A 27989-nucleotide genomic window follows, 5' to 3' on the forward strand; every position below is an offset into this window, starting at 1 on the left:
AGAGTCCCTCAAATCCAGGCACCAGCTCTTTTGTCACTCGCTTTTGTCAAAGCCCATTTGTCAGAGGCTCTGCAGGCTGAGCACCCACAGCTCCTCCCCAGGAACCTTCCCAGCACATGAAAGGCTGAGCCATCCTTCCTCCCCACCTCCTCGTGTCTTTTCTTTATCAACCAACATTCATTTATTGGGCAGGAACTCATACACTAAAACCACGCCTGGTCAGGTCAAGATCCACCCGAGTAGAAAAGAGCTCACAGCAATAATACAGCCACAAAAGATAAGCTAGAAAAATCATTTCAGCAATCATATGGATTATAAACCACACTTGTCTCAGTAAGCTGAGGCCTTGCACAGCCACACTGATGACAGGCTGCCCTGAAAGAGAATGGTTACGGTCTCAGCCTTCCCAGCAAGTGATGGCCCCTGGCAAATGCCTCTGAATCCAAATATCTTTGGTCACCAAAACCTGAAAAATCCCTGCATGGCACATCGTGTCTCTGTGTTCCTCTGTCTGACTTCTCTGACCTGTTTGTGATTTCTGCTTCAGAGCCTCATCTTTTCCTGGAATTGATAGGTATAATACAGGCATAATGATACCTTTTGCTGATTGTGCACTTGACAGGAGCATGCAGGATTGCTCTGTGTGGGTTGGGCTTTTTATTACTTACAGTGGTACATTTTGCCTTGGAAGAGGAAGGGTAACAATTCCAACAGCTTGTTATAATTCATTGTTTGGGTTCTTTTAATCATAGATGAAGGTGGGGGCTTCTGATATTTTCACATGGTCCCAGAGCAGATGAGCAGGGCCTGGCTGGAGGCAGCCCAATCGTTAATGCTGGCAAAGGTTTCATTCCCAAAACCTCCAGTGGAAGGGTTTCTGTGTTGTGCAAGCTGTCACCTTCAAGACAAGAAGATGTTAAACTGCTACATGTGAAATATTATTTTGGACGGCATGGTGTTGCAGGAGAAAGGTCAGAAGCCTCTTTAAGACCTGATTTTATGGTACTCCCCCTCAAAGCATCAAGTGTGGAAAAGTAATTTGCTTCATGCTCAGCACAGGGATTTTCATATGAAATGGATGCTCCACTATATATAGGTATGTCATGATGCTTGTATGACATGTTGGCGTTACACATCCCACTTGACATGCCCTATCAATGTGGGCTGAGTAATTTCAGGTTGTATTTAAATAAAAGTGACTATATTTTTCCTGGAAGCACAAGTCAGTTAAAAATATCCTGTGGTTACTGCTTTGAAAATGCCTTAAAACCAGCTTACTCCTGTCACGAAGTCAGGGCGATGTGACAGTCACATACAAACACTCAGCTGCAGAGCCAGCTTGTCAATGGGAGCAGACCTTGCCATAAGGAAAGGTGGGATTCCTTTTCCCAGCCACCACAGCCACCACACTGACCCCACGAGCTGCCCCTGCTTCTTCCTGGGCTGCTGGCAAGACATGCTCAGTGTTAACCAGAGACTACACACAGGACAGATTCTGCCTTTGGACTTCATATATTTATTTATAAAGTCTTACTCTCACAGACAATGAATGTACAGCCCATAAATTGTATTTCCTGTCACAGAACTGCTTCACAGCACACAGAGCCATGATAACTCAGGAAAAGTGGAACGTGTTCCTGTTATGCTCACAGTCACAGGCACAGAATGGGGTTTGGTTACTCCTAAGTGTGTTATAAATACAGTCAGCTGCAAGATCCAGACCCAGACCTGCTCTGTGGGCTGTGTGGATTCCCTTGAGCTCAGAGTAGGAAAGAGGGGCCAGCAGCAAGTCTGAATGCTGCTTTTCCCTGGAGGCTGAATGCTTTTGTGTCCACAGATGCAACTGTGCTCCCACCTGCACGTAAACAAGAGCCTGACACCTCTTGGATGTGGATTCGAGCTCTCCTCAGACACTCCTGCTCAGGCTGAGGGTGTGAGTCCAGCCCCACAAAAAAGAAACCTCAAACTGCCAAAAGCAAATGTCAGGGGGCTGCAAGCTGTTTTTTGGGGAGGCGCTGGATGAAGTACCGAGGCCAAGGTGCGAGGGATGATGCACTGCTGAGTGGTCACCGGCGTTTGGCTGCATCCCCTGGTGGGCTGGTGTCCCTTGCAGAGATCAAGGAGAGGGATAAACGCCCCATCCATGCAGAGGGATGTGAGGGTAGAGGAGGGAAAGAAGCACTCTTGTGCCCTGAGGATCAGAGATGACCCACAGCTGGGTGTGCCAGGGCAGACCTGCACCCTGCTTTGCCTCACAGAGAGAAAACAGAACAGCAAAGCAGCAGCTACATAAAAACCATGTCTGAGCTTTTCCATCCGTCAGGGAGCTCAGGTGAGGTGAGGCCCTCAGCTGGACAGAGCTCTCTTCAAACTGATCCCATTAGGAAATGCAGATCGTTCATTTTGTCCCTCTGTACGAGGGGAAAGAGCAGAGCTCAGGGCATGTCCTTCCAGTGCTGAGCTGGAGATCACATCAACATCCTGCCAGGCTCTGAAACCTCGTCACGGCTCCGTGCAAGCAGGCATTTCACAGTGCAATTCACTTTGACATGCATATATTTATTTGGTACAGATATATACACACATGCATGTATGTCTATGTATACACAGGCTTATTAAGGGGAAATGAAAATACGCCATGTCAGCTTCTCGCACAAACACGTGTTAATTCACACGTGAAAGTCTCCTGGCTGTTCAAGCAGAGCCAGGGCGGTAACTGAGCAGCCCACCCCAAACAAAGGACGTCTAGCAGCTGTTAAAAAAAATCACAGAAGTGGTCAAAGCCCCTCATGTCTTTTTATTTACACACACACACATCTGCAATCTGCACTGGACCGGTTGCTTTTGACTGATTGATTTCACTGCTTTGAGACACCACACATATGGAATTATTCAGGAGGCTGCTGTGTGTAATGCTATGCTGGAATAATTGTTCCATTTAGCTTTATTCCCCATGCTTACAAAACCTTAGAGGAAGTTACAATACTCTTAACATTTGTATGTGCATGCTGGCATGTTTGGTTTGTGCATCTGAATGACAGGGTAAAAATGAATGTGATGCTATACCAAAGACAGATCCTATACACAGAAGTCAGGAGAATTCAGATTTAATGCTCTTGCAGCATTGTTCATATTCTAAAGGTATAGGTTTCCTTAGGATCCACATTTGATATCCTCATTTGGATTCAGCACCACTTTGCTTGCAGAGTAAAGGACTTGCTGTAAATAACAGTAGCAAGGGCTACATCCTGTCCAGCTTGTCTGTCAAAGAGTTAAGGAAAAAACCAGTGATGGTTTAACAGACAGTGATGCAAAATTCAGCTTATTTATAGAAGAACAGGAAGAGGAAAATACACACAGACCACCTCTCCTGTGGCGAGTTTGGATGAGGTTCTGCACAGTTAAAGCTGAACCAAGAGGAAGGAAAAGGGTGTTTGCTCTTGCTATAGATTTTGTGTGGTGAATGAGGATGATGTCAGGCTATTTTTTTGGCATGTGCGTTGAGGGAAGACATATCTCTCACACCTCCCTTGGAATTGTTTGGGTTCCTCAATTTGTTTGCTCTTTCTGAGTGGCTCTTTGGGGCACAGGGAAAAGTGTCTGACCCCCAGCCTTCATTATGGAGGGAGAAAAACTGTAACTAGATGGACACCTCAAAAAATAGTGTCCTGAATTTGTCAGAAAGGCCAGCAGACAAGAGGAGAGGAAAGGCTGCCCATGACAAATTCACTGGCATTTTCAGCACCCAGCATTCATTGTCACTGCTGCATTTGACTCCGAAAGGCCTGCCCACCACCCCACCTCTAAAACCAGCCCAAGGCAAAATGCTGGGGTATTTTGAGTTGTACAATAAAGAGGGAATATCTGTGAGGTCTCTTAGGAGATGTAAATGGCTACGGTTCCTTCAGCAGCCATGCCAAGCGAGGATGTGCCAAAATGTTCAAGTTTTAACTGTCTATCACCACTTGGGTTCTGGATTCTTTTGCTCATCCAGAATTCGCCCAGTCGTTCTGAAAGGTGGCACGTGTCTGTGCTAGAAAGGAATTCATAAAGGGCCAAGGAAGGTCCCTTCTGCCACCAGGACATTGGCCCTTCGTGCCAGTTCAGCTGCATCTGCGTTGGGAACCAGAGGAAAACCATTACATGGTAAAAAGTGCATTCCTCATCAAAACCTCATTACCAGAACAGAAGCCAAAGCACTCCACAACCATGAGCCTCCTCACAGCTGATGGGTTCTCCCGCTGCCATCTGATGAAGTACAGGAAAAGGAATTATCCCTTTTTTTCCTGCTCCTATTTTGAAAGGATTTGATTAACATTTAAATAGCAAGTTTAGTAATTGCCCTGTGTTGTATATCATGCACATCTGCAGCCACCTCCTATGCAAGCCTGGTGACTCTTCAACCTTTTGCCTTTCTTTTTATGGATCTCCTGGTAGCTTCCTTACCTCATTAGGCTTTTGAATTCTGAAATAAAAACTTGATGCCTGACTTCTCTGTCCCACGTTTGTTTTTAAAGCCCCTTTTGAGGGCATTAAATCAAGATCAGAGCCAATAACATTCTGGTTTAGGAGCACAGAGTGACTATTTAAGGTGTTTGGGACCTCCATATGATCGTTTATCACAACATGATCCCAGTTCAAATGTTTAATTATGGCATATTTTCAAATCCCTTTCCAGAAGCTCTATAAATACCTCAGCAACATCTAAAGACCAATTTAGCTGCCAACACCTAAAACTATCTTTTTTCACACAGCCTGGCCTGTGCTTTCTCTGCTGCTAAAGGAGATTCTGTTTACATCTGTGTTCTGGGAGCTCGTAAATGTTGCGTCCCTTCTCTGGCTCATGTTTGCTGGATGCCAGGGGTTGAATATCTTGTTTTGCAGACGTGGCTGCATGGTTTTGCTCTTCCAGAAGGGCAAACAAAGGTCCTCCAAGGCAGATGAAGGTGTCAATAGAAGGCTTCCCACACCCAAACTATGATCTCCATATATGCTTGGACTTACTTGTTTTCGGTGTTCAGAGCGTGGGAAAGCAACTTAAAAATAGACATTTAACACACTGGCTGAGTGATATTCAGAAGATTCTGTGCTAGACGGGGGCAGAGCCCTGTATATTGAAAAATAGTAAATTCATTGAAAAATGTGGCCTTAGTTTTTCTGGAATCATCAATGTCTTGAGAACTGTCTGTGCTGGTACATTTATTTGGGAAAAATACATTTATTTGGGGAAAAGATTCCTAAAATTGCCTGAAGGTTGGGAGAGGGGAGTCAACTGCTCAAGCAGAAAAGGAACTAAATTTACCCACATCCCATAGAGTCCTTGCAGCCCTGAAATGGTTCAAAAAGGGGGACATTTCTTATTGCAGATTTTAGTGCCCTAGCTTTTCTTTTTGCTTGTTTTTCTTTCACAAGGCCAGAATTCAGCATTTTGTTCAAGTTGAAGGCCTTATTTTGTGCAGAAAATAATGACTTTTTGAGGGGGTTGATTTTTTTTCCCCCTCATGGAAGAAATGAATTTGAAATCTTTGATAACTTAGTTCACTTCAGAGGGATTTTGAGCTGATTTGCTTTGTTTGGCTGATGTACTGAAAGATCACTTTTATTTTCTCAGCCCTAAGCAGCATCCAGACAACTCTTCTGAAATGCTCTTTATCTAATTTTGTTATTTGTGATAAAATCCCGGAATAGCTTGGGTTGGAAGGGACCTTAAAGCTCATCCAGTCCCACCCCTGCCATGGGCAGGGACACCTCCCACTGTCCCAGGCTGCTCCAAGCCCCAATGTCCAGCCTGGCCTTGGACACTGCCAGGGATCCAGGGGCAGCCACAGCTGCTCTGGGCACCCTGTGCCAGGGCCTGCCCACCCTCCCAGGGAACAATTCCTTCCCAATATCCATCCCTGCCCTCTGGCAGTGGGAAGCCATTCCCCTCTTGTCCTGTCACTATAATTATAAATCTTTAAAATGTTTTTGCAACCCCAGGGTAAAATCGAGTAGTGGGAGGCCCACCTGGCAATCCATGGCCTGGGAAGGGCCCTGCAGTACCAAAAGGTGATACAGGGCACAGCTCAACTCAGCTGGAATCAGATTTTGGCAAGAGTCCCAAAGTGCTGCAAAACCTATAGGCACTTGCCCAACCCCTACTGGAAAAAAAGAAAAAAAGAAAGAAACCCACATTTTTTAAAGAATATTTTTTTTTTAAATCCCTCCTACTGCTAGGCAAATGTCAAGCTGCTCTGCTTAAAACTTTAGTTTTCTGCTTCAGACTAAGGGGATGATACCAAAGCCTTACACCCACATTACACCAAAACACTTCAAGGTAGATTTCAGAGCTCAGTGTGTGGGCAGGTCCCACAGACATCACGTTGCTTTATTTTGTGATGTTCAAGACTCCTTCACACACCTTTCTGAGAGTCCAAAGCCAAGTTTCCTCCTGGCTAGGTGACTTGGCAGGTGTGACACCTCCTCTTGGGCCTGCTCCTGGTCTGTTCCTTCTTTCTAGGAACTTGCTTTGATTTTTTCTGATCAAGCACATTGCACCTGGCAGGTGGAACAAATCAGCCCACGGATTTTAGAAAATGAGGGAGATGTTTGTGTTGAACTGCAGAATAAAGAGAAAAAATAACCCTTGCTAGAAAGCCAAAATATGAATGTGTTGGAGTCAAGGATGACACCATCTCCTGGCCCTATTTCCACTGGATCTGTTCCAAGACCACCCACTTTCAGTTCTTGGTCCACATGATTGGCCAGCACCCAGCAGAATTGCTTTAAATCTCTGGGCCCTTTTTTCTCCCCCCAAACCTCCACCTGACAAATAGTTTTTAAATTCCCATCAATAACTCTGCAGTTAACCATAACAGTGAAGGCAGGTTCCCTTTCCCCCATGCATTTGAGGACCTGGAAAGAGCCCAGGTGATAATTCAAGCATTGTCCCTTCCGGTGGTCCAGGGCAACCTGGAAATGAGGCTCCCAGTTTTGCTGCTTCCCCAAAATTCCACCTGATAAGCAGCAATTTTCCAAAAGACTCCACCTTGATATGTGTGTTGCAAAACCTGTTTGGGGGATAAAATCCTAAAAGAGACTGCAGCAAAGGCAAAGGGATAGATTAGCATCTCATTAGCATATTGCGGTGACTTTGGTACGTACAGCTGCCTGATTGCAATTAAAAGTCATTTCTATTTCTGCTTAAGCACATTCAATGTATGATCACATAGATACAATCAAGATTCCAAACCCTGTGGTGACTTTGAAACGACTCGAAGTTATTTCACTACTCCAGAGTTCACAAAACTTGAGACCTGTGAAGATAACCTGATCCCTGGAACTGCAAACACACACCTAAAATACTGTCTAGAAGTCTTATTGCTGGTTTGGTATTATTTAATATAACTCTGCATTCAGAACACACATGACTTTGTAGGATTAAGCCTCCTGAAGCTGCTGACTGAAGAGGGCATTTCTCATCCGCCTCTTGTCAGCTATTTGATGAAGGCTCTCCTTCAGCTTTGTAGCATTTTAACCAAAACTGACCACTTTCTTGGAGTGTTCCTTGTGGGCAGGCAGAGCCGAACACAAAAAGGGTCCTTGGGAAAAAATGATGAGCAATATTAACTCTTCTGGCATTAAGAGCTCTTTTAGTCTTAAAAAAAAGAACAAAACCAAATGGATTCTGAGGTGCCTTTTGGAAAAACAGTGCCCTTCTACACACTTCTCTAGAACTGGGACAGGAGAAATTTCCTGGTGCTTGTATTCTACCTGAAGTCAAGTTTCTGCAGAGAAAAGAACAATGGGAATGATAGATAGATAGATAGATAGATAGATAGATAAAACAGCTGGCATATGGACCTTCAAGTGCAGGAAATTAATGCCAACTCGGAACCCTGTTCCTCTCCAATTTCCTCTGTTAATGCACATGAACTGGTTAGAGTGCACAATTAGAAGGAGGCTGCCTGTTTTCAATTAGGTCAGAGGAGAGGACCTGCCTCTTTCCTAAATGAATTGCAGATAAAGCTTCCCAGGAGTGGGCCTCCTTCTCCCCGGGCCAGCATAAATCAGGGAATGCAGCAGCAGCCTGCAGCATTACCCCAGGGAAAGCAGGGTCCAGCCTGCCCAAGGGGCTCATCCTGCCCTGGAAAGGCTTCGTGGCTTGGTCAGGACAGTTTTGTCCTCCTTTTCCCCACCATTCCTTGTTTGTAATGATGAACACATCTGGGTTTCATTCCCTGCCTTCAGTCTGATAGGGGCTGGGGGGAGGTGGTCTCTCTTTCAAATTCCTTGTCAAGAAGATGGAGGTGCTGGAGCAATCTGAAGGGGAAGGGTGAGTTATTTTTGTTGACAGGATTTCAACAAGTAACAGTTCTGGCTAATTACACTGTAATTGATTTGGCATGTTGACACAGGCTTCCAGGGAATCTCGTTCCTTTCTTGTCCTTTACAAAGGGATTTCGAACTCCAGGCTGGTTTGCTTTAAAAACAGAAACACAGCAAATAAAATCGAGCAATTGAAGTAATTTGCTAAAGTCCCTCAGGCCCAGGGAATAACAGTTACTGCTGGAAAACCAGAGACTTCCACGGGAGGAGCACTCAGGGGAGCTTTAGGAAAGCAGATGACCAGGGGAACTGGGCACTCAGCATTAGCTGAGCTCTAGCAGTCACCAGAGAGATTTTTCTGTCCTTTTAATGTTCTAAAACCTTTGGTTCACAATGATATTTTCCTTGATGATGTTTAATAGGAAAGAAAATAACTCTGCATTCTTATGGGAAACAAGCCACACCATTTCAAATCCACATTAAGGGGAATTAAAGTGCAGCCTCACCCCTTCTCTTCCCCCACACGCTTCAGAACTGAGCCAACTGCTGCTTCAAACTAATGCTGGGAAAAAGATTTCCTTCTATCCAAAATGCTCTAAAATTGTCCAGTCCTTGTTCTGCAGCATCTGGCATTGGTCACTTCTTGGAGTCAGGCTACAAAGGATGAATTGGAATCTAAAGGAACGGGATCAAAAGCTCTGCCTGTATGAGGACATATTAACATTTTTTCCTACAAACCATGATCTTTACAGTGCAGTAAAAGTCCCATCTGAGGACCTCTAGGTGCTCAGCCTGAACAAGCTGCAGGGACAGGAACACTGGGAATGCAGCACTATGCATCCAGTCACAAAACAGCTAAGTCACCTCAAATACCTAAGGCCAGGATTATGCTTTCCTCTGATAATTAATGTATTCTGTGAGATTTAAAAATAGGACATCCAAAAGCTGATTTACAGCATCCCTTACAGAGAACTATGATTTTACATGTGATACAATGTGCTGATTTGCCTTTTTCCTTAACTGGCTCCAGTGGCACCCTCTCCCAAACACTCCCACTTCATTTGTGGGGAACCTGTGCCCACGCTCACCCCGAAGTGCAGAAGAAGCTGCAGCTCAGAGCCCTTTGCAGACCATTTACTACTGCAAGGCCACAACTTATTGAGCTGACCTGACCCAACACTGTGATAAAGGGATGGATCACACTCCATGGGCTGCTCCACCTTTCAGTACTGAGCAGTCAGTATTAAATCTCACACAAGCAGAGACTCTGGAAATGATGGATGTAAGGGAAAGAATAGCTGCTTGGGAGGTTTATGTGAATTCATGGCTACACGGGGCTCGTGCCTGAGCTCGTGCTCACGGGCTGAGCACCCCTGCTAAGACTCTCTGAAAAAGCATTCAAACTGTGTTTGAAGGGCCTCAAAGGCACATGAGCCTTGAGGATCCTCTGCACAGGGCTGGATTCATGATCTTTGATTTTTCCCTGGAAAAAACAGTCACTAGACATGTCCCTCCAAACCCTGTGGCGTTGTTATTGCAGTGGGGTGTGTGGTGCAGTTTGATGTATTCATCCACTGATAGCGATGGAAAAACCTCCATTCAAGGAAATGGGCTTGGAGCCAGGCCCACAGTGAGGCCTTGTCTGGAGCTGTTACTGTGGTGGTGGATTCTATAACAACTGTATCATAAAACACTTTACAAAAGAGTCATGAACTCTGGAAAAGAGTAAGGCTTATATATTCTGTTTAAACAGAGGAAGTTGCTCAGTGACTTGGCAGCCAAGCACGACCCCCAGTTAGGGGTAACTGAAGCCAACATCAGAGAAACTATAAAAGCAGATAGTTAATATCAAGACTCACATCTTTTCAGTCTGTTACTGATTCTTATGAGTATTTCTGAGCTGGATCTAGAGCTGGATGAGAGGAAAATGAAAGTGCTGTGTGATGAGGGTGACAGCCCCCTGCATGCAGACAGCCTGGGCACAGGTTTGTGCAGGCTGCCAGGTCACTGCTTGAAACTGCTTTTTCATGGAAATCGATACCCGAATTCTTCTTGATGTAAGTGGGGCCAGATTTTCCCATTTTTGTCTAATAAAACGTCAGGGGGTGAAGTGGCAATCACAGAAAGAAAGAATGCAAATATAAATAGAATGGAGAAAGATTAGTAGCTGACAAATACTCCTTCCTTGTCTCATGGAAGATTTGGAAATAAAAAAACCCCCCACATTTCCTTACATTCTGCAAAGAATAAATTAATCCCCAGGTTTCTGGTTTGGGATGATAAATAAACGTCTGAATAAAAGGAGAGAGAGGAAATGAGAGGCAGGAACACATAACTTTTCACTCAGAAGGGTCTGAATTTTGGCTGGGACAAGGCAACAGCATAAAATAATTTTCTTGTATTCTTGAGCCAAGGTTTGATGGAATGGAGGCTTTAGTGACAACACTGCCTTAAATAAATGCCTCTCCTGGCCTCTAATTCCCACTCCCACGCAGCAGCACACTGTGTCTGTGGAGCCATGCTGTACACAGGCCCAAACAACCGATCAAGTTTAGAAAAAAAGCTCTGCAGGAGTGTTGGGAAGACGGCGATGCCATCAGATTTGGCACGGGCGTGGACCCCGTGACAGCAGCATGCTTGACCTGTCTTTGCATGTTCCCTGGATTCGCCAGGAGAGGCAGTCCTCCTTCTCCCCATCCTCCTGACCACAGAGGCAGGGTGGGCTTCCGTAGTATGATGAGGGCAGCAGGTTTGGGACATTGCCCTGCACGAGCTGTAATCAAGCTCAGGACAGCCTGGCATGCAGTTCTTTATCCTCCTTTTCCCGCGTCTATTAACCCTTCCTTCTCCTGTGCTGTGCTTTCTTCCTCCCCCATTTCTCCACCCAGCCCTGATTACTTTTTCTTCACATGGCCCAGCTTTGCGAGCTCTGCACCAAAGCTGGTGTTTGTGACACTGGTCCCGGGGCAATATCGTCCTTACCTGGTGCTCCTGGATGTGGTAACCTGGGCATCGTTGCCCTTGCAGGGTCCTATTCCCCGAGGGATTCTCTCCAGTTGTCTGTGACTTCTGGCCACTGCTCACTTAGCACCTCCTTAACCACCTGCAGAATCCAGCCCTTATCTGTGACTTCCCTCACCTTATCTGTCCTTATCTCTCTGGGCCAGCAGTTTCCCACGTCCTGTTCAGTCACCTTAACTCCAGGCCAGGGCTCAGCCAGTGGCCTTGTCCGCTGCCCACAGCTCCGAAAATAGAGGAAGGAAGAGGAAGGTGGTGAGATAACACTTCTCAGTCACTCACTATCAGCCTGGGAGACTGCCCCGAGCCGTCCCCACAAACACTGGGCAGAACAACCACCTGCAGAGTGGTTTTGCAGGAAAAGTTTCGGTGGTTTAGTGACTGCAGGATGAACTTGGATCAGTAATGACCAACTGCTGAGAAAGAGGCACCCACTGGTGAGAGGTGAAGGCAGGAACACCATGAGTTAAGACGAACAAAAATAATCATTTCACACTGCTGTGATTGTCATAGTGTTGGCTGGTCTGCTCTGTCTAGATTTAGGGACTGTTCTCCAAGAAGGATGTGAAGTGGAGACTATTTCAAAGAGAACTGGGTCTCAAAAACAAGACCTGTGGGGAAACATGGAATGGAATGGAAGTGTTCAGGCTAAAGGAAGGAAAAATGAAGGAAAAGATGCCAGTAATCTTCAAATGCATAAAAGGTGGCTGCACAGAGGAAAGAATAAACTGCTCTTTCATGTGCTCAGGGCACAGAGGAAGAATTAATGGCCTCAAGGGAAGGTCTAGGTTAATTGTGAGGGAAGTTTCCTAATGAGCTTTGGACAAACTCTGGACCAGCTTGCCTTGGAAAACCGTGGAAGCTGCAGCAGGGAAAGTTTTTGAGAACGAGTTGGAGTAACATCTGTCAGGGGGGTTAAGCCCAGCTGATCTTGCGTTAAGCTGTGAGATTGATCTGTTGAGGACCCTTCCAGCCCTGTACTCAGTGAGCCCACAGAATTTCCCACAGCAAGAGGGGAATTTGCTCCGTATTTCCTTAGCCCTTCTGATCTGAGCCCTCAGCAACAATCAGAGGAGGAGTAACTGATGGTGGAACTGGGGATCTGTGACAGAAACCTGTCTGTTTGCAAATGACAGACAAAGCTCTGTGTCACTGAACCCAGCAGAAATCCTACAGCAAAAGCCAATTTCTTTGCTTACAGTTTTCAGGCCCCTTCCAGCCAGCTCTCAGATCAAAAATATCCCCATAGGAGATTCTGGTGTACCCCCAGTACTAAATCAAGCTGTATCTGGTGGGTTTTTTACTGCCTTCCCTTTGAATTCTTTCCATCTTTCTGCTCTTCTCCTTTTAGAGACACCAAGCCTTCCCCTTCCTTTCTTCCCTTTGCATCCCATCATCCATCCCTTTGCATCCATGTTTTTATTTTGAGAGGGGATGCCTGGTAACATGTAGGTATTTCTTTCAATAATTGGAAGCAAAAGGGTACTTGAACATGCACATTCAGAAAGATTTAATTCAAATCAAACCAATATTATGAATGATTAAAACCTCCCCACAAGCTGTAAAATATGCAACATATGCAGGCAACAAAAATGACTTAGTGTTAGTCACGGTTGTGAATGATGCTCTAGGTGGAAAATTGTGAAGAGGAGCTTAAAATAAGTGAGTGAAATGAAAAACAGGTGAATGAAAAATAAGATATTTATTCTTATACTGTCAGGTACCTGAGTTTGCACAGAGTCCAGAAATGACGCAGATGAACTCTGCTTAGACTGGGAAAAAAACCCACAAAAATCAGCTACAAAGCAGTTAATGTTCATGGCAGATGCTCTGTTTGTTTAACAAGTACTTTCAGGCTTTTTTTGCCTGGAGAGCAGTGTCTCTTTTTTCATGTTAATATGGATGGTTCTTTTTAAAACACCAAGTAAAGCAGCAAAGAATAAAACATATTTATTCTAAATGGAAAGGCAATTACCTCAGTGATGTTCCCCTGGGCATAAAAATCTATGTGCACTGCTCAGTGGAGTTCTAGTAACCACTTTTGAGAGTCATCTGCATGTAGAATTGAGTTGGTTTTAATTGCTTGTTGAATTACCTGCGTTTTAGCCCCCAGCCCTTCCAGCTGTAAATTGGTTCCAAGGCGAAGTGGGAAATGCTGAGAAGTTGTGGGTTTCGAAATAAGCCTGTAAAGTGCTTTCCCTTATGTATAAGGAACTTCCAATTTGAATTGGTGTTCTCCCATCAGAAAAAAAAAAAAGAAAGGAATTGCTGGGGATGCACCGTTGAGGTATCCAAACAGATTTTTCATCCAGGTTCTTCAAGACAGAGGAGGAAGAGCTTTTGGGTAGTTTTGACTTAATTTCTACCTATCAGAGACAACAGATTGCCTCAATGGTGTCTCCAGCTAATAGGAAGGAACAGATTGACACCCATGATAACAATAACTACTTTTGTTTGAAAACTTCTGGCGCATGAAAAGATGAGATTTTAAAGTGGGATTTTTAAAGGGGTGGATTTTCTTGAGTTAACTGAGCATCTTGGTTTGGATGCTAAGAATTCCTCTCTGATCCCTGCTGTGACTTCTGGGGAAAATAACATTTTCAGCAGCACCAGTAATACAATCCTGGAAGCTGGTCTGGAGGAGAAATGGTATCACCACAAAACGTCAGTGAGTTGAAAGCCAGCTACTGAGGCTGAGCAGAACTTTACTGGTTTGTACAGCTCAGTGACTGAAACTCCCACCAGAGTCCAGGGCAAACCACCACAGATTAACTCAGCAGGTCCTGGCCACAGCCCTGTGAGGGAAATCTCCTTTGCTGCACCTCACACATTCCTTCTTGCTTTGGGGCCTCCAAGTCCCCTGCCCTGCTCTGGAGCTGGGCATGCTGCTGTAGAAACAAGGCAAACCCATTCCCCTTGCTCCTCTGTGAACAGAAACAACAGGAACTGGATTTTTTGCCTCAGTGTCTGGCTCTCCACTTGCTCTTTTTTATGCAACAATCCCTGAATGTCAAAGTGCTCAAACATCTCCACCTTTTGTGCCTCTAAAACCTGCCTCCTTTCAGCAGTGCCCTGCCCGCAGTGCTGTCCCTGTGCCTTTGCGCCCATGCTGTGTTGGGATGGCATTCGTGCCATCTCCACAGGCATGGAATGACAGGCCTTGGGTAGCCTTGATGTAGAAATGTACCCCCTGCTCAGCCAGATGTAAGCAAGAAAAAAAGGGAAAAAGAATGTTTAATGGACTGGAGGAATGACTGGAAGATCTTTAACATTTCAAATCTCAGAGAAGCTGGACCTCCAAGAACCCTCACCCGTGCTTTGTAGCCCCGTAAAACAAAGCTCCGATGCCAAGGAAAGGCAAAAGCCAAGTCCTGCAATGAAGATACCACTTAATACTTTGCAAGCGTGCATGTTCTGATCTATCCTATTTGTTTGCTAAATTCCAGCCTGATGCAATCTGAAGGAGCTGGGATCTTTAAGTCCTGTGGTAATCCTGGCCTGCCTAACGTTGGTGCTTTCAGCACAGTGGTGTCCCTGGTCACCACAGGACTCTCCCTGCTCTTCACCTGCCAGCAAGGGCTGTGTAGCTGCCACCAGAGCCTTCAACACCTCTGGGTCTCTCCAGTGGCCACAGACCTGCACCTTGGACCTTTCTTTGCCATGGCAGAGACAAGGAGCTCCATGCTGTCATTATCTTTGAGCCTCGGGAGTTGTTAACAGTGGATTCTTCCAAGGGGCTTTGTACCCAGTGTGGGTGAATAAATCCCATCCTGGGGAAGGTGCTATCAGCTGGGACCACAGCTGAAGGCACACCATGTATCTGCCTTCATCTCAAAGTTGCCCAGCAGGACATCACCCATTTAAAGCGGCCAAGAAAGCTGAGATTCCACCACGTTTGTTGTTCACAAGCAACGAGCCCTGTGAAGTGAGTCAGAGTGAGCCCAGCTCTCTGCTGGAGGAGCACAGATCCTACACAGAGAGCCTACACACCGACCTCCAAACTGGGCTGTGACGGGGAGCACCGTGGAACTGGAACACACTAAAGCTGGAACAGCCACAATCGGGTGCTGAGCTCCAGTCACTGGAGGGGCAGCCAAGGAAATGGGAGTCTCCATGTGCTGCTGGTTTTGCCAAGCCAGCTCCTGCAGCACGTGCAGCACACAGACACTCCTGGCCTTGCTGTGTGTGCTGACACCTGCCATGAGAACTCAGGGAGGAGCAGTCCAGTCAGCACATGCATTACATCACACTTTTATTTTCCTTTTTCCTGGCAAATTTTAACTGGCTTCTTTTTTCTCCCAGTGTGATTCAAATACCAGGCTGAGGAGGTCATCCAGAGGAAGGATTTGTTCTGTGCTTGGCTGGCTGGAACCCAGTGTCAAGCTTCGGGCAGGTCTATGCTTTAGGACCCAGCCAAGGCACAGAGCACAGTGCGTAGATGTCCTGCACAAAGCTGAGGCCTCCTCTGTCCCTGTTCTGCAGTGAGTTACCCACGGAAGGAAGGACACAGGGCATGTTTGTCTGTGCAGACACAACAGCACCATCAGGTGACGAGTTCTGCTGTTCACCCTGGGGCTGATTAAAACCTTGTAGATGCTGCTGGGAAGTCTCCCCCTGATGCCGATGGCCTCTGGAGCAACCTTGCACACAGCACAAATGTGTGGTGGAAGGATGCAGCTGCACATCAGGCAACGTTCGGAGCAGGGATGGAATCCAGGCTCACGTCCTCGGTCAGACGTTGCCACAGGAGAGGAAGGGTGTGCAAAGGGAGATTTACTGAATAGAAGGGTCTGAGTGTCCCATCCCACGTCTGCTACCACACGTGTGCTCTCCTCTGTGTCATGTGGTGGAGGACATGGAACTCCCAATTGCCTCCTGCTCTCCATCCACATCCCTGCTCTCCATCCAGCTCTGTATGCCTGCAGAAATGTCCCCATGGAAGTGCTTTCAAGCCTGTGACAGCTGTGACATTGCAGAGGCCTGCTCAGCTGCAGGGCTGCTTTTAATGCAGAAAGGGGCACTGAAAAATTCCTCTCCCCTTTCTAGTTATGTCTTCCTTACAGGAAGTTTTTGATATGGCTTTGGTCCAGCTGGCTCTCTGAGGAAAGGAGAGTCTTTCCACACATAAACCTGCCATGAACTTTATGATTTTTTAAAAAAAAAAACCATTGACAAAGTTAAACATGTCAATTGTCAGTTGGTTTAATGAGAGCAGGGAGGGGAAGGAGGTTGTTTTAGGCATGTGAGACCTCTTGTTCTTAAAAACAAAATGGAAACTTAAAACCAAACAGAGCTGCATATGGGCCCAAATGATCTCTGCAGGCGAAGGGACTGCAAATAAAGAAGGTTATTTTAAGGACTTAGTAAGTAATGAAGTCCCCCTTTTAGGCCGGGCTGATCACAAGTAAATGAATAGTGACTCCACTTTCAGAGCACACAGCCCGGGGAAGTCGCAGCCCTGCCTGGCTGGCCTTGAAAGTACTTGAGGCCTCTCTGTGAGAGTTAATTTGAGGACAAAGGGAATAAAATAGGAAGCACATCACTCTGTGGATGTGTGTCCTTCTGTTAACACAAATCACTCTCCCACAGGGAGATGAGGGACTCATCTTCACTGGCACAGCAAGGCCCGTCTGCCAACACTCCCACAAAGGGTCTGAAGTAGATAAAAACCTTCTCCAAAATCCATCCAGATCATCCCTGCCGTGTCATGTTTTATGAGGAATGAGGACTAAAGAGAGCTCTTTGGGAAGAGCCACATAAAGGAGAATGTAGTGCCACTGCCTCCAAAAAAAATTACTCCTGAAGCTGCTTTTGGTCTTGGAAATACTAATTTTGGTCCTGTGCAGTAGGCACAGGTGGACTGGCAAGAAAAGGAATCTGTCTGTGACTGCACTGCACCTATCTGGATTGGCAGCCAGGGATTCTGAGTGGCAGAATACGGGATTTATTGGAACGTGGGCATCTGAAACAGGAAAGGGCAGGACTCCCCAAAAGGAAGTGATGCTTTCTCCAGTGTACACTCAGGGAAACCGGGCACATCAAAGGGAACCAGAGAGCTTGGAGAGCTTGGAGAGCTTCCCTCCACCACCACAGCGAAGCCAGTGCATTCCTGAGCTCCACACAATGGTGATCTGACCTTATTTTAGCCTCTCCTCCGAGACAAACCAGCTAATTCAATCTGCAAGTCCAACTTGAGGCAGAGACTTTCGTACCCAGATTGTGCAATAACTCAACTGAATTTCTGTTGAAGATTATTCCTAGAGTAAATAAAATTATCTAGACATGTAACAGGAATTCAGGATGAGCACGACGTAGAAACTGGTTGAGTGATATTCCTGGATGTTTGTTAGCTGTACACATATGACAAAGATGTCTAATCTAGTGACTGAGGACTTACATCAATGTCTTCCCAAAGTGAGGGCTGACACTAAGAATTTTCAAGCCACAGAAAACAGGGGAAAGTGGACAAAAATACACAATGAGCAGACTGACAGGAATTTGTGGTAAAGCCAAATTACTATGAGTTCTATTTTATTTTTGTTCTGCTGCCCTACAAGTCAGATAAATGAGTTGATAGGCACGGGAAAGCCATTTTTGTTGGTATGTGTGCATGTATAGGTATTGCTGTGCACGTACTAATGTACAAAACTTACCCAGAACCTGCTTCTTCTCTGAATCAGCAACCCACGAGGCTCAGGGGTAAGTGCAATTTCTATTGAAGAAAAGGATAATTACAGTTCATTAGTAGATTAGGCACTCAGTTCTCTTCAGAGAGCACACTTCAGAACAGCGTCTTTGCTTGCCGTTGAAGCAAGGCAAAATCAGGTTTAAAAAAATAATATTCAAAAAGTGCTGTATAACTCTAAATGCCAGTAAGGAGAAGAAAAACACTTTAAAGCCTAAAGAAATCCTCTTGTTCTTTATACTTTGTGGGTAAGATCTTGGACATACAGAAGCCAAAGGCAAGACTCCCACTCATTTTAGCGGGGCCAGCATTTCAACATGCTTTGTGAATTCTCAGTGTGTCTAACTTGATCCCCTCTAAAGAGATTTATAGCAAGCAGGAGAAGTTACAACTCTGTAAAATGTTGGTGTGTACACGTGAAGTGAATTAGTAGACACAGAAGATTTTTGACACTCTAGGTCGGGTTTGCAAATGGAGCCCTTTATCAGCTTGAGCAAATGCACTGTAGTAAATCCAGATAATTTCTGGAGAATTTCTGAGCCTGTGGTTTCTGCGTTACACCCTTTGCCTGCCAAGAGCCTGACTGCAACCAGCACCAGTTCTGTCCCAGTAAGGACTTAAGACCACATCCCTGTAACTCGTCCCAGGATATTCCGTTCCCGCTGTGTTACCTCCACAGACAGCAAGGGTACATGTTAAACCTTGAACTTTTCTGTAGGGAACTCAATTGATTTTCCATACAGAAAAATGCCCCCTATGCATTGAAATGCACGAGAATCACACACCTGGGTACAAGGCAGAGTTTTAAAATACCCTGCCATGAATTTTACATGAAGAGGAAATAGGACTGAAGAAGCCTAAAAAGTCAAACTGTTTTTAAACAAACAGCCCAGCTTTAAATTACTGTATCTGAGATTCCTCTGGTAATAAAAGATAGAGATCATACTGACTGTGCTACACAGATGGACTCAAAATTAATCTTGAAAAAGATCTTTAAGCAACCTAAATTCCCTCCTTCCCCACCGTGGGCTCGGAGCTGGCTGGGGCAGCAGTGGGGCCATGGGCAGGTTAAACATCCCAGCTGATAATAAAGGTATTAATCTGAAGTGCTGCCTGTGCATTTACCTCAATGCTCATAAACTGTCAGGCTGCAAAAGCAAAATGTTTTCTTTAATTCCAAAGCAGACTTAAATAACTTTACCTCTCCGTTACGGGGAAAGGAAAACACGGTGTGAATAAACCAGGCTGTCTGAGATCCAAAGGCAGAACAGCCTCGGGGTTTGCCACAACTCTTGTGCTTGGGGCCACAATTAAACTTTTCAACTTCAAAAAAGAAATACTTTTAAAAACAAGAATAATCTTCCAAATGATCCTGACACAAGCTGGAATATTTACTTCGCATATTTCTGGAATATTTCTGGACTTTCTTAAGCAGGATTCAAAGTGCTGTGAGAAATTTGCCACCGCGAGCATTCAGGCCAAGGCAGTGTGGGGAGCGTCCCAGTGACAAGCAGAGGGACACGATGGAATTAGTCAGGGGAACGATTTATCTTCTTCTGCCTGTAGCAAATGGATTTTCTAAGATCTCAGAGCTATTGGAACAGAATTCCTAACACTTTAACGATCTAGGTCATGCATTATGTACACCACACTCCCTTCCATGTTTTACAAAGGATTAAAATGAGTAGTAGATGTTTTAAGTTGCTGACATGAACAGGATGTGGTGCAGACAGCTAAAAGGCATCAGCAGGAGCTTGGTTCTGATTGACCAGTGGGGTCTATCTTCCCTTTTTTCTAAGCACAGTGAAATACTTTGAGAGTTGAGGAAAGCTTTCAGTCTAATCAACAGTTGGACCTTGACTAAACAATCATTAAATGAACAAAACTATGAGGGCAAGAGGAAAAACTTTCAGTATTTGACAGCAGTGTGGAGGGAAGGACTGTCCCAGCACCCAGCACAGGGATGTTTCTGGGATGAGGCAGCAGAGCAGCTGCTGTACATCCACACATGGAGGCTCCCCACGAGCTCACCTTGCCTGTCCACAGGTGTGTGGGGAAGGCATGCACAGAACAGGGCTGGGCAAATGTGCTCCTTCCCCAGAAACCATCTCTGCTTCCAGGGATCAGAGGGTTAGAGAGTATAGGACACACTTTAAATCACAAAGCAGAGATTTTCTTTGAAGTCTGCTCTAACTACTTGCTTCCCCGATAAATCCTTCCATATTTTTATTCCCAGGATACTTCACTAATTTTCACTTGTTAAACTACTTCAGTTCAATCTGAGTTTAGAGCAACAACTTCTCTTTTGCACTCCACTCCCAGTTCTTGCCCTGCTGTGTGACCAGAAGCAAACTGCAATACTGAATACCCGGGGTGCTCTTTTAGATAGTTTTTATTCCTTGTTCACACAAAAATGAAGGACAAACTTGCTCTCTGAGGGAGCCTGACCTGCCTTGGGTTGTGCGTTCACCTTGGTGCAAGCAGGACGTTTGCCCTTGTGTGAGTGACCAATTCATACACCAAGAAAAGCTGGTTGCAAAACCAGTTTAAACTATTTGGCCTTTTCAAAGTCATATTTCTCCCTGCTCCTGCCAGGCAGGAGAAGAATTATGTTCCCCCTTTATATGACGATTTCAAAAGAAGCTGGTTCAAAGCAAGCAGTAAAATGAGCCTGGGGGCTGTCCTGACTCTGCCATAGAATGCTGTGTGTAGACAGCTGAAAGGAGCTGCAATTTTTAAGAATCAACAAGTGGCATAAAGAATGAAACCCTCCACCTGACAAATCATTTCAGGTTTCCTTGGGCTCCCTCTGCCCTTCACTGCCTTGTCACATACTTATCTCACAAATTCTCCGGAGGAAGAAGCATTTTTTTACCCCATTTGCAGCATCCCCAGCACAAATATGTTCCAGCTAAGGCTGGTGGGTGTTGTCATCATGGAAATAATTGCAAGTATCAGATTTACAGTGGAGCCTCCATAGCTCTTCTTGAGGTTACACAGCAATGTTTTCCTTAGCTCTGCAGCCTGATGTGCAAACCACACTTATTCTGGGGACTTTCTGACAGAAACTTGGCTTTTAGCAAGCCCTTAAGCCCATGAGCTGTTGCTATTACACTGGGTTGAAATGCTTTCTTGAGCGGGGGGGACTGAAGTCCACACGTGCGTGTTTTGCTGTAGGTGTTTTTCAAATCCCTCTTCCCTGGGAGATGTGTTGCTTGTCTTCCCCTTCTCCAGACCCAAATTTCATGTGTTTAAGAGCCAGACTGTTTCCCCCAGGTGACACAGTTCCTCTGGAGCCTGCAGTGGGCTCCCAGCCACTCCATCAGTGCCCGTGGGGAGGAAGTGTGACCCCAAGCAGAATGAAGCAAACTTCCTACCCTGGGCCTTGAATTACTGGAACTGCAAACAATTTGCATTATTCATGGAAAACAAGCCTTTCCTCAAGGTCCCTTCTGCCAGCAGCAGTGGTGAAGCATCAACCACCAAGGGCGGCACTCCTTGCTGGGATTGTTACTAATATGCATCACAATGAGAAAGCTGCTCCCTCTTCCTCATGAACAGAGAGGATTTAAACATCTCCCTTCCAGAGAAAACAGGTGATTCATCTCTCTTGCTGGGAGGAAAAACTGACATATGTTGAACATATTGTACCCTTGCTTGTGAACTTATAAAGCTTCCTCTGTAGGCAAGGATCACTCAGAGGAGAACGCCTTCCTCTCCTCTCCCTTCCCTCCAGTGGAGACCATTTGATCCTTCCCAGGCTGTAAACAAAGCTGTCTGTGTGCATTTGGGAAGGGCTGCTCCAAGATGGGACATGTGTGGCTGAAACCAACCACAGAGAGAATGGCTGGGGCTTGGCTAAATTTGATTGAAGTCATTCCCTCACTTAGGCTGGGAACCCAGACAATCTAAAAATACTTTGGTCCTTTATTCTGACTCTGATTTTAGGCCTGTGCTCTGCGTTTCTTTCTGTTTGGTGACAGAAAATGTTATCTAAGAGGTTGTTGGGTATTTTAAAGGTATGTTCTAATCTATAACCATTTGTCTGTTGAAAAAATGCAGGTGCCTGCTTTCTGGTGGGATTTTTTTAGACTGCAGACTAGCTGAAGTAAAAATTCTTACCCTGCTTTTTTCCAGCATGTGACACAAGCCTCATGCCATCAGCTCAGCTTCTGCAAAAGGGTCCTAAAAGTGTTAACACCCAAATTTTCTCTTTGAGCAGAAGGACTGGATTAACAAAAAGAACTCTGCTTTCCACCAGACTGATGTCTGTGACTGTGAATGTGCAACGCTGCCATCTCCGAGGGCTGCTCTGCTCTGCTCTTTCTGGCTAACTTTTAAATAAGGTAAGAGGAATTCTCTAACTCCCTGAGACTCTTAAAAGCCCCTCTACAGCTCAGTCCTACATTCCCGTGGGTTCTGTCCAATTCCCTGTGCCCTTGGGTGTAAAGGAGATCATGAAGTGCAGAGATATACCTTGACTTGCCCAGTGCTGCACATTTTATATGCAGCAATTATAGCTAGGAGACAGCCCCAGGCTCTGCACGAATTGAAATCAATCACTGACAGTGACAGCTTGACAAAAGGGTCAGGGGAAAGATTTCAAGTTATTTTCCACAGTAGTGACTGCTCAAGTACTGAAATCTGGCTGAGATCCTGTCTAGTTAATCACTGCCAGGGAGGCTTTAACCTTTAGGTATCAGAAGTGGCCACCCATAACTGAAATGAGGCTGGAATTTATGGTCATATTACAACGGAGAGCTTGTGGCACTTTCCCCCCACCCTGTTTTTATGTGCTACTGCCCTGTTGAAATCGTGCTGCATAAAAACTGTCAGAAGACTTGCACAAAATGCTCAGGAAAAGGAAAAACTATTGTATTTTAGAAGTATAAAAGAGAAAAGAAATCAGAAGATTCCAATAACAGCTGAAACTTTCAGTCAAAAGAATGTTATAACATAAATGCCTCCTCCTCAAAAGCCAGAACACTTAAAGCAGGTGACTATTTTTTCCCAAGCAATAAAATCACAGAAAAATGTAGTTCTAGGTTAACCAAAGCTAGTCACAGCTTCAGGTCAAAGTATCATACATTGCTTCAGTGGGGGAAAAAAAAAACATTCAGAGAATTTGAAATGTTTCAGCTTCCATTTTTCACCCTGGCATCTTCCATTCCTCATTTCACAATGACATTTTCATTTCAAATTGACCTTAAAACAGGTTTTCAAAAAATGAGAATGAGATATTTGGATCATCCTCACGCAATTCCCTCCTTTCTCCTTCCTTTCTTTCCTTCTAAGGATCCAAATCAAAACCCCAAACCACGATTCCCTTTTAAAGGAGAAAGAAATCTTCTGAGAATTGGAAATATTTTGCATACCAGGCACCCCATATTTTTCTCCTGAGTTACAGAAGTGACTGGTGTAGCCACACATCCCTTCAGACTGCGGACAGGTCCAAAAAAATGCCAAATTCGTCCACTCCAGAATCCTTGCAGCAAACGCCAAGCATGCCCTTATTAATATTCTGTGAAGGTTTGGGGATAAACAGTAGCATGCATAATAGCACTTAATGACAGCAGGGCTTATTATCAGAATGATTTGGCCTCATCTGGCCTCTATTGGCAAAATAATGTGCATAATAAGGTATGTTAATGTTGGGCTCTTTGGCAGGTCCTGGAAGATGAGACTGTACAGCTGGCAGGATGAAATGGGAGCAGCTGGAAGGGGAAGATTTGGGTCCTGCATATTAAAACATTTGACATTTGGTGTCTGAGGGGAACACTGTTTAGAGCTAATAAATAACTCACCAATGATGACAACCTGTAATGACAGCTTTTATTATGGTCTGGTTAATCCTCAGATTCAGCTTTGTCCTATCAGGCCATCTGCCGCCCATTTATTTTTTAGTGTTTTTCCTCTTGCTTTGTTAAGTGTCGTGCACTTGGGAAGCTGTGGCCACACAAATGTGGAGCGTATGTCCGGGAGGCATCCCTGGCACGGGGAGGGGGAGGAGCAGCAGGGCTCGGAGGGGAAGAGGCAGGAATGAGTGCACGGAGGAAGAGGGGATTTTGCCATGGATCCTCCGTGCTCCCCCGCAGCCTGGCTTGTGCGCAGATCCGGCTGAACGCACTTTCCTCCAAGCGTTCACATTTCTAGGGATGGGGAAATGCCACTCTTTTTCCTGCTGAGTGACTGTGGCCTGCTTCTGCCAGAGAAATTACAAACGTCTCTCTCTCCAAACGTCAGCACCTACGATTCCGTCACAGCCTGAGGTGATAACCAGGCAAGGCCATGGAAGTTCCCTGCGGACACAGCTGCTCCTCAGGGATGTGGCACCCCTGTGTCCTCATGATGCCTGATGTCACTAATTTTTGGTGCACTGTCAGCTCTAATAACTCTGCCTGAAAGACAACAATTTTCCCAGATAACCTGCTGAGATGCCAAATGCCTGGGAAATCAGGAGCAAACTCCATGGCTTCTGTCTGAACTGGCTGCAAGGTGTGCACAGTGTCCTGTGTGTGCCTTGGAAGTGACAAACTGCCTGCAAACGTGCCACAGGGCCGACTTCCAGGTGATTTCCAGGTGCACAAACTGCACCAGCCAGGAATGATCCCAGCTCTCAGAGCAGGACGTGCTAAAGAAAAGAAGCAGCAACGAAAATCTTATGAAAAGAGGGAAGTGGTCTGGAAGGACAACATCCAGAGCATCTCAGGAGGTGTTTGTCACCTTCTCTGTAGTTAGGAAATAGCCTCAGAAACTTAACTTGCCGGGTTAACACAGAGGGAAAGCAGTGGAGAGGAGTTTGGAAAGAAAGCCAGTTGTGGACAGGTGTGGAAGTTGCTTTCTTCATAAACAGCCCAGTTCATAGAACAAGTGCAAACACAGGAGCCAAAAAAGGAAAAGCAATGGAGAAAGGCTTTAGGTCCCCCTTACAAACAGCAGTTTGCAGAGAAGATTGTCCATCTCACTGCAAAGGGCCACACCACGGATGCCCTCCCTGAGCCCCACCAGGATCTGAGGTGCAGCCATCCAGGGAAATCAGCATCTAGCATGTAAGATGTACTATAAAAACAAATACTTGAGACCAAAAAGGGCGGATTCATAACACTGTAGACACTTTAAAAATATTCTGCAGCTTCCCTTAGGGAAGAAATTAAAAACTTCCAAATGAATGGTTCAGCCTTCATCTGTGTGGGTTCCCTTTTGTTGTCTCATGAGTAAGATCCCAAGGAAGAAGTGGGTGCCCTTTTCAGAGAGTTTTTCACGTACCAGCCTATTTTTCCACCTGTTAATTGATTTCCATCCCATCACTCACACAGTGATGTTCCAGCACCATCACAGCAGCCTTTTGGAATATTAAAGGCAATTCATGAAAGCAGCTCTGTCTCCTGATCGTGCACTTAATCATAGTTAATAATACTTAAATATAATGGAGCAGGCACTGCAGTAGGGCAGCAAACAAATGATTCCTGTGCTCTCCCACTCCACTTGGAGCACACTGATGGCTCTCCTGGGGAGCCTGGCTCACAGGCAGTCTGGATCAGCTTCAGCATGCAAGGAAAAGGCACGTGGAAACAGTGTGGTTGTTCCTCTTTCCCTTTGTCCTGTCTCCAGCCCAGTCCTTCAGGGCTTCCCCAACCAGAAGGAACCAGGAGAGCTCCCAGACTGAGCATGGAGTGGGGGAGAAGGTGCCAAGGGTCTGGAGATAACCTACTATGCAGAAAAGAACCCCAAGCATGCCCTCCAGCAGCATTATTCCAGCCTCTAGGACCAGCTCGGTAATTCCTCGGAACGCAGGAAAATCTCCTTTTCCACATGCAAGAGGAGCCCACTGTCTCCCATCTCTGACCTGACTCAGGGAGCTCCCAGGAGCAAGAAGGCCACTGTGGTGTCCACTTAGGGACACCCTCAGGGACAATGGGCAACTCCCCTAATACTTTTTCCTTCAAGCCCCTCTTTGCAAACCAGGCATGAGGTTTATTTGTGCCCAAAGGTGGTTTAAATTCAATGGAACTTGCAAGGCCCTCAGCCAGCAGAGCTGGAGTTGCTGAGAAAGTCCCTTAAAAATGCATCAACCCAGAGATCAAACATATTTCTGCCTCTTTATAAAGTGCTGATAAATCATGGGACAAACACAAAAAGAAATCCAGGACACTGAAGGTTTTTCCACACTACTCATGGCACGATCATCACGGAAGCATAAGTAGAACAAAGCCTCGTACCAGATAGTTTTGGCTTTTTTTGCACTAGATGAGCCACAGATGTCCTTTACAGCATGAGTTATAAAATACATGTAAACATTTGCCACTGTGTGGGGTTTTTTTAATGTCTCACTCCTGTCTTTCAGTGGGACTTTGATTGGACTCCTCAGCAAAAGCAATGAGAAAACCTTAATTAAAATTTTGCTGCTCCCTGGACATCTGTTCTAGAGTGTTATATAAAATACTACACATGGTTATAAATATACACTCATCTTTTACTTTAAACACATTAGTAATTGGGTTTTATAGGGCCACGGGGATTTATTAGGCACAGGACTGCAGCACTAGACGCACACATGCATGCACAGGGATGGAGACATGGATGTGTGCGTGGATGGGATCCTGGCATGTCCACAGAGCCCTGGGAAAGCTTTTTGCCAGCTCCCACATGAGCAGTGTGCGCTTTGCTTCTGGGGTTCCAGTCACACTCACCACTGCTCTGCCGCTGCTGCAAAGATGACTCCAATGTCCTGTGTACGAAGGGTATTTGGGGACAGCAATAACCCACAGCAGTTTCGGTCTTTTCTGGAGCTCTATAAATGGCTGTCTGCTCCAAGGCATGTGATTCCATGGAAAGCAGCTCCTCGGGATTTGTTGGTTACCTCAGCCAGTCAAAACCAGCAATGGAGAACTTTGTAGTCAGTGCTCCCACACTTAGAAACGGTGCAAAGAAGGCTGTGAAGGCTCATCATTCCTTTATTCACCTGCTCTGGGTGATCCAACAGATGGGATTATGTCTTTTCCAGAACATTTTGAAAGACGTTGCGATGAGTTTAAAGATACATAATAAAAACCTGCCTAATAACGTGGCTGCCAGTACAGCCCTGAACCATTTCTGGACTAAGTCTCAGACTTTCTGAAGCCTCTCCACGATCTCTGCACATCACGTGACGAACGCACTGCTAATTAAGAGCAGCTCATTCTTGCAGACCGCTCCCAGAGTGTTTCACTAATTACCAGCTCGGAAGTGCAGCAGCACAGGCCCCTGAGCAGCTGCCCCGGGAATGCTGCTCCCTCTCCAGCTCCTGCTCCGGAGGGGCAGCAAAGGACACAGCGTGAGGACAGTTCCTCTTTCCACAAGCCTGAGCACTCCCTGCCCTGAAGCTGAAGGTGATGAATGCAGCAGTGTCGGGGCCCCTTTCCCCCGCCATGCCGCAGCCCCGGGCGAGGGGCGCTGAGGGCGGCACGGGGTTTCCCAGCCCCTGCTCAGCCCCGCTCCCATTGGCTGCTCTGTGCTCCCTGCGCGGGAAGGGCCCTCGGGCCCGGGGCGGCCTCAGCTCCTCGGCACAGCCCGGCCGGGCGGCTGCAGGGAGAGACAGCTCTCACACAGCTCTCAAACACCTAGCAAACACCTAGCAAACACCTAGCAAACAGCTAGCAAGAACCTGTCCTTATCTATTTATTTTCCACGGGACTCCTGGTTTGATACATCGTGTTGCAGAATCCCCGCTGTAACAGAGCAGAACTGTGCCGGCAGGAAAGAAAGCTCAGTTTTTCTTCCAATGTCACATCAGAGTACATGGGACAACGGGAGCAAGTCAACTGCTACATGGATTTGTCAGATTGGTTGCTTGTTTGATTTGGGACTTGCCCTGAACTCCCATTCCTCTTTATTTTCATTCTTTTTCCCTTCTGCACCATCTTCAGATCTGTCACTTTGGCCTCTCCCAGCCCGTGTGGATGAGCTTTCCAGCTCCACATGGAAACAGCCTGATGTTGCT

The 27989-nt window shown here is 45.9% G+C and overlaps 2 long non-coding RNA genes across 3 annotated transcripts; one reads left to right on the forward strand and one right to left on the reverse strand.

Moving 5' to 3' along the window:
- Positions 1-1474: 1474 nt before the first annotated feature.
- On the reverse strand, positions 1475-27595 carry LOC125322122. 2 transcript variants are annotated; one of them, XR_007201850.1, is made up of 4 exons: positions 26701-27595; positions 17979-18037; positions 6401-6598; positions 1475-3261 (listed from the first exon to the last, which is right to left on the reverse strand). It is a non-coding gene; the product is annotated as an uncharacterized LOC125322122 (long non-coding RNA). The 2 variants fall into 2 exon arrangements; XR_007201849.1 differs by lacking the exon at positions 1475-3261 and having other exon boundaries at positions 5930-6598.
- On the forward strand, positions 21658-23833 carry LOC125322121. The gene is made up of 3 exons (XR_007201848.1): positions 21658-22029; positions 22233-22356; positions 23678-23833. It is a non-coding gene; the product is annotated as an uncharacterized LOC125322121 (long non-coding RNA).
- Positions 27596-27989: the final 394 nt, after the last annotated feature.

Source organism: Corvus hawaiiensis, chromosome 2 (assembly GCF_020740725.1).
Source record: "Corvus hawaiiensis isolate bCorHaw1 chromosome 2, bCorHaw1.pri.cur, whole genome shotgun sequence".
Lineage (NCBI taxonomy): Eukaryota > Metazoa > Chordata > Aves > Passeriformes > Corvidae > Corvus > Corvus hawaiiensis.